Source organism: Oryctolagus cuniculus, chromosome 6, assembly GCF_051225735.1.
Source record: "Oryctolagus cuniculus isolate XC-2025 breed Fujian yellow rabbit chromosome 6, ASM5122573v1, whole genome shotgun sequence".
NCBI classification, from domain to species: domain Eukaryota; kingdom Metazoa; phylum Chordata; class Mammalia; order Lagomorpha; family Leporidae; genus Oryctolagus; species Oryctolagus cuniculus.
Genome location: NC_142872.1, coordinates 137,794,936 through 137,802,128, shown reverse-complemented (window position 1 = coordinate 137,802,128; position 7,193 = coordinate 137,794,936). Strand labels below are relative to the sequence as shown.

Here is a 7,193-nt window from a genome sequence, read left to right as displayed (position 1 = left end):
TATACATTTCATATTAATCAAAGATCTTTAGATAATAGAAGCAAGAGAGAGAAAGAGAGAGAGAGAGAGAGAGATTGGCTCACAGAATTTTGGAGGGTGGAAAATCTGAAATCTGTGTTGGCAGACTGGAGAATCAGGAATTAATGACAGTAATAGCTCAAGTCCAATGGCTGGTGCAAGCTGCCACAATTCTCTCTTCCTTGGGGACTTGTCAATCTTTTATCTCAGAATCTTCAACTGATTGGATCAACACACATGCTAATAACTTCATTTCTAATTGATTATATCTTGGAAGTGGACAGTGAGCAAAAGCTGAGATACAATAAGGAAAATGGAGAGTAAAAGCTTATATTTATTTCAAGAGATATTTAGTAGAAATATGTAAGTTAATTTTGCAGAAGACTGAGAGAGGAAGTAAGGAACATGGTAGAGAGAACGTGGACGGACACTGTGTGGCATTCCATAGAATCACATTTGTTTACCACATGATCTTTACTTCCTAGACTCTCAATCCAGTTAAGGAGAAAGATGTGTGTGTGCTTAACACTTTCGTGGAGTGCAGTATGTGATATATGACATGCACAGAATAAGAAATACATTCCATTTTAGATGTATCCTAAACCATTTTTTAATTCATTAATTTTCCTGAATAACATCAAACTATGTAATAATGATATTTCCCATGAATCCAGAGAAGTTATCTCTGTGCCAAACCAATGATACCATAATATAATAGAAATTTTTTGGCTTCATTAATTTCCCTACTGTTCCTTTAACAATAATATCAACTATAATATCTTTTCTAAATCCTTAAGCAAAATTATATTGGCCTTTATCTCGTTATCTCAAGGTCAATATCACGTTCCCTTTATTAACAGCATCAACTGTGATATGTGATCTGTAAACACGTACTTTCTGCTCTTCTATTTGCCTGAAAGGGGAGATTTTTCAAGACTGTTTAGATTACCATAATATTTCTCATTTCTACCTCAACTTGCCTTTCAAACGTTTTAAAAGTATTTAAAATATGCATATTTTAGTATATTTAAGTAAATGCACAGTGTTTATAATTAGTTCCTCCACGTTTCTCCCTCTTGGCGCAGATTTCTTTTCCCTCCTCCATATGAAGCTTACATAGATGTACAAGAATATTAGCACAGTGTCACACAGCACCTCAATGTGGTAATAATAACATTTGTGTAAAATTGATTATTGTACATGATAATTATTGTCATATATTACATACTTTTCTTAGTAATTTTTATATTCCTTTTACAGTTCTTTCATATTTCCTCAATGAAAAAAATTCTAACTTTTTGGGAAGGTAATAGGTAAAACAAATTTTGTTCCTTATTTTTATTTGATCTCCTACCACACCTTCTCTGTTAACTAAGCAAGAGTTACTACTTCCTAACAACTAACTAAATGATGTTGTGGTATAGTGGTAAGCCTACCATCAGCAATGCCAGCATCCCAAAGGACAGCTTCTTTGAGTCCTGGATGGTCCACTTCCAATTCAGCTCCTTATTAGTGCATCTGGGAAAACAGCAGAAGATGATCCAAGTATTTGGGCCTCTGACACTCATGTTAGAAACCAAGTTATAGTTCCAGACTACTTTCTTCAAACTGGTCCAGCCTCAGTCATTGCAGCCATTTGGAGAGTGATCTAGCAGGTGGAAGATTCTCTGTCTCTCTCTCTCTTTCTGTAACTCTACCTTTCAAATAAATAAATAAATGAAGAATTACTAACTGCAGAAATCAATTATTTTAAGAGCAGGAAAATATAAAACCTTTTATAAGCTCTTTCGGAAGGGTCTTATTTTGTTCTCGTAATTTTTAAAATTGAAAAATTGCATTAAACGTTCTTATACATAAATAATTCAAAAATGAAAAAACAAAAAATCTAAAATTGCTGAATAAATTCAGTGGAAAACTACTACTCGGATACCTAAGTGAAATTGGAAATGAAAAAATTGCAACTTTATAACCTTCAGAAATATTTCCTTGTCACTCATCTTTGGATTTGACACTTACAGGTGCCATGTATTTTGTTGCAAATTTTAACTTTCACTTTCTGAAGATGATCAGGCAAAATAGATTTTCCTTCAATGTTTTGAGAAAAAAAAACTGCTGTATATTAGAGCCTAATTACATTCACACAAATGTTTGGAAAATACCAAGACTTTTTCTAGCACCATACCTGTGTTCCACACACATTATGTTGAATGCTCATCTTGAAATGTTTAAAAATGATCTTTTGAAAACAGTTAAAAGATGCTCTGTACATAAACATCTTAAAATGTCTTCTGCTCTGACTGAGATAATGAGATAAGCATAGCTGGAATCCTGATATGATTGTACTCTTATGCTCTCATTTTTGTTCACAGTTCATAAATTGCTACATTATATATCAATGTTCTGATTCCACTTGAAAAAGAAATAATGAGATGCTTTTAGGGTGAAAAAAGATATATATCTTTGATTCTTTAAACATCTGATATTTGATATGCCTAATAGCATTACAATACAACAGTGTTGTCTCTCTTTATAAAAATGACGCTCCTGAAATATGCTCAGTAGAGTGGTGACTTTAAATTGCTTTCCTGGAGCAATACAATGTATGACATTACTCACCTGTACTTTGCTCAGCCTTCTCATAACAACCTCAATACACTCACTGCATTTTTTTGTTTCACTTTAGGTGTTCCAATTATGATTTACCTAGACCTATAAATATGATATCTTAGAGCATCAGTGGGTTACAAAATGTATTTTAGCTTTACAATTCTGTTTTCAAATAAAATCTTTCTTAGAGGCAAACCATGTATAACTTATAAAAGTTGTGATGCAATTCCAGGTAAGATACAATTTTATCTCTACCTTCTCTCTATTGATGGGTATCCTCAGATAGCACTGAGCCCAAAACCTGGTGAATCACTATTTTAAAACCCCTATACATTAATATATCATTAAAAAAAATCAAGGATTAAAGGACCTGACTGTGGTGCTCAAGATTAAGAACTGTGTTATTGCTGTCATAGGAAATATTCTTGGCTGATGATTATTTGTGATCCAGTATACTGAGTGCTTGAAATGTTATTCCTTATTCCATTACCCAAAGCTATTCTTATTTCATTATGTGAAGCTCCAAGGTACTGTTACTAATACATGTTGTGAAATAGAAACTGAGTCTTAGTGTGTGTAAGTAACTTATTTGTATTGAACAGCTAGCAAATGATAATAGTAGGATTTAGCTTGAGATAATTTGACTCAGAATATTATTTATATAGTAGACATATATTATTTTTGTCTGACTCAAATGCATCATTTTAAGATCTATCATTTTCCCTATTGGATTGTATGTGATTCTAATAGGGATAAAAATAGAGACCCACCATCTCCAAAACCAGGCATGTTGCCTAGGACAGCCAATCAAAAAAATTTCCCCTTGTGCAAAGTGGGAATCTAGGGTGAGATACATAAGAATGGCTGAGCTCTTTTCCTGGGACTTTAATACATTCTGGGAGTTTAAGTATCTTTTTTTTTTTTTTTTTTTTTTTTGACAGAGTTATAGACAGTGAGGGAGAGAGACAGAGAGAAAGGTCTTCCTTCCGTCGGTTCACTCCCCAAATGGCCGCTATGGCCGGCGCTGTGCCGATCCGAAGCCAGGAGCCAGGTGCTCCTTCCTTGTCTCCTGTGTGGATGCGGGGGCCCAAGCACTTGGGCCATCCTCCACTGCCCTCCCGGGCCACAGCAGAGAGCTGGACTGGAAGAGGAGCAATCGGGACTAGAACCCGGTGCCCACATGGGATGCCGCCACCGCAGGTAGAGGATTAGCCAAGCAAGTCACGGCTCCGGCCCCCTAAGCATCTTTAATGTTGGATCTTCTAAGGTTCAAAGCAGTGGTGGAAATGGTAGTCACCTCTCTCATTATAAGTGTGCAGGCGCTATAAATCAAAACCAAGAGGAAAATGATGCTAAAATTTTCCTGCATTTCTCAATCATGAAGGGAAATGCATTCTTTTATTTTCCCATGGAAAATTTGATGTAACAGATAATCTTTTGCAGTTACTTGATCCCAGTTACTAAATAATGACTCTCTTAGTTATCTTGCAGTCCTCAATTACTTTTACATTGAATTGAACCTAAGCTTAAGCATTAAAGGAAACTATCTTTCTCAAGCATACTTTTTTAACTAGAGACACAGACATACATAAGACCTAACTTTATTCAAAGAAAGAGTTGAAACAGACATAAAAGTCACTTAAAGTTCAGAGGATGCAATATAAGTGAGTTGTGTTTTAATTATCTACTTTGCCACTAGAGAAGAAAATTTATGGACTGAATTTTAAGGATGGGTAGTCATGAAGAGGCCTACAGAGTTCTTTTTAGGCTGAAGAAATATGATGTGTAGTTGTATAATATACTTGGAGAGAAACACAGAATTCTAGAAAACTCAATCATAATTTGAAAAAAATACATCTTTAAAAATAATGAGGTGTGGGAGTTGTGGCATAGCTGAATAAGCCATGGCTTGCAATGGCAGCATCCCATATTACAGTCAGTGCTGTTTCACATCTTGACCACTCTGCTTCCCATCCAGCCCTCCACAAACGTGCATAGGAAGCAGTGAATGGCATCACAAGTACTTTAGTTCTTGCCACCCATGTGGAAGACCTGATTGGAGACCCTGACTCCTAGCTTCAATCTGGTCAATCCCCTCTCCCCCAAAGGCTGTTGTAGTCACCTGGGGAAGTAACCAGTGATGGAGGATCTCTCTCCCTCTCTCTCTACGTCTTTCTTTCACTATCTCTCTGTGACTCTACCTTTCAAAAAGATAAATAAATGTTAAAAAATACTAACTAAAACTTGGACTACAGCATTTCATATAACTTAAACATTTAGAGTAGTGATGAGTATTATTTTTATTTTTAATTTTTAAAATATACCAGAGTTCAGGAGGAAAAATTATTCCAAAGTTGTTATCAATACCCAGAATCTCTTCAAATAAAATGTAAGCTTATTTATGGTACATAAATATTCTTCAAAACCAAAATGATATTTATATTTTAGTTAATTGTGTCTCAGGTTTGCAGACTCTTTACTATTCTTATTTCTTATACTAATCTTCTAATTGTTGGTAAAATGGTGCGGTCTTATCCGTAGAGATTTATGTCCTGGACATCCTAGGCTCTAAGCCTCAACTGCCATTGCTGGAAGCCAGGTGACCAGATGGCTCAACCACAGGTGTCAGCTCCACCTTCACCCTAATGGGATTCCCTACACCTACTTCCCTGCCTCCCCTCTCCCCTGCAAAGGTATAAAGGAGCTGCTTCCCAAACAAGTGCTCTCTCTTTTACTCTTTCACCCTCTCTTCCCAACCCGTCAGGCTTCCCCCACAGGACAATAAACCTCTCCTCTAACTCTGGAGTTTGGTGTGTTTTGTGGTGGCCTTACACTAATTATTTTCCTTCTCAATAAACATTTAATAGAATAATTTCTCCAACCTTATGTAATTATTTATAACTGCTAATTTTATGCAATCTGACATAGAGAAAAGCAGAAGGAAAAAACTCTTAAAGCTTTTATTAAATTGTTTTTGAATTTAGGCAAATACTAAGCATAAGTGGGTAGTAATATAGTAACGAATGGTTTTATGCTAGTTGGTCTATCACTAGTACTAGAAGTCCAAGTATGAGAAAAACAAGATTTTTCCAGTCATCTAATTGAGAAACTTTTTGGTAGCATGTTAGAAAGCATTAAACAAGTTTGATTCTCTTTGCACAACCTATTCAATTTGTTATCAATCTCATTTTCTTCTATTTTATTCACCCACTTATTTCTCCCATTATACCAAATCTTTCCCTGTTTTGTATACCACATGAGTTACACCCCATTGTATTTTCTTATTAACCTATCTCATCCTAAAGAAAACTTTTCATTCTTAAATGATGTAACTCAAAGGCCATTTTAGCTAATGTAATTTTAGATTTGCATTTGAACACTTTACTGCCACCATGCTGTTTAAAAAAGACCTGGTATGTTGAATTTATTCTCCAAAAATAGGGAAAAAAGTCAAAGACACAGCCTTCAGTCTAATAACAATTTATAGAAATGACCTGCAATGTCACATAACAAAGTAATTGTGATTAGAAATTTTGTACTTGTGGGGAATCCCACAGGAAGTCCCCAAAGAGTCACGGATCACTGCTTACCTGACCAGCAGAAGGAGGTGAACTGTGGAACCTCCAGAGGAATAATTCTAGAGTCAAAAACTGCCACTGTCCACAAAGTGAAAGTAAAAGAAAATGGAGTCACTCATGCTAAGCCAGGAGCTGATGACGTCACTCATGTCAAGCTCCGTGCTTGCCAGAAAGATGCTTCTCATCAGGCTGAACAGACATCCCCAGACAGTCCGGTAACCTGTGTGCTACAGATGATAACCTTGAGTTACCTTCCTACTTGCAGGATGATTGGACACAACCTGAGAATGAACTGGAAATACCCGGTCCCTAATAACAGATTGGTGGCACCCTGAGGTACTCTGAGAGGGAGTATGACTGATTGGACTGTTCAAACATGAACAAGCAGGAGAACTGCCAGGAAAATTAGGATAAAAAGAGAGCCTTTTCTATTGCTCTCCATCCTCTCGAGAATCATGGTCCAGTGTGTGTGAACCTCTGGATCTCCTCGCACTTGGAACTGAAGAGCCAGCTCCTCTCCAACTTCTTGCTTTGCCGTCTGCCTGAGAACTTTGAGCCTACTGCCCAGAGTGACAGCCTTCCCACAACTTCCTGCCTGTAAGTGACTGGTCCGAGATCCGTCTCTGCGGAGACATGGAGCTCTGGACCTTGAACACTTTTTCAAGACCGTGATGCGAGCCTTGAAAATGCAGCTTTTATAAATGTGAAATGTAAAATGAATATGCTTTGACCCTATGACTAATAGTAATGTTGGATACTTTGCTGTACATATATTATTATAATTGGATACCCCGCAAAGTTACTTTAACACTGTATACTATAATCTGTGGGTTAATGAATAAACTCAAGTAGTATTGTTGATATTGATATTAATGGTATTAGTGTTAAGATTAATATTAATGGTATTAGTGTTGAGATTTAGTTCCAGGGCCGGCGCCGCGGCTCAACAGGCTAATCCTCCGCCTAGCAGCACCGGCACACCGAGTTCTA

The 7,193-nt window shown here is 36.6% G+C and overlaps 1 pseudogene; it reads left to right on the top strand.

The window, feature by feature from the left end:
* The first annotated feature begins 6,124 nt into the window (after positions 1-6,124).
* Positions 6,125-7,193, top strand: part of LOC100345321 (protein lin-28 homolog A pseudogene) — a 192,880-nt pseudogene continuing 191,811 nt past the window's right edge.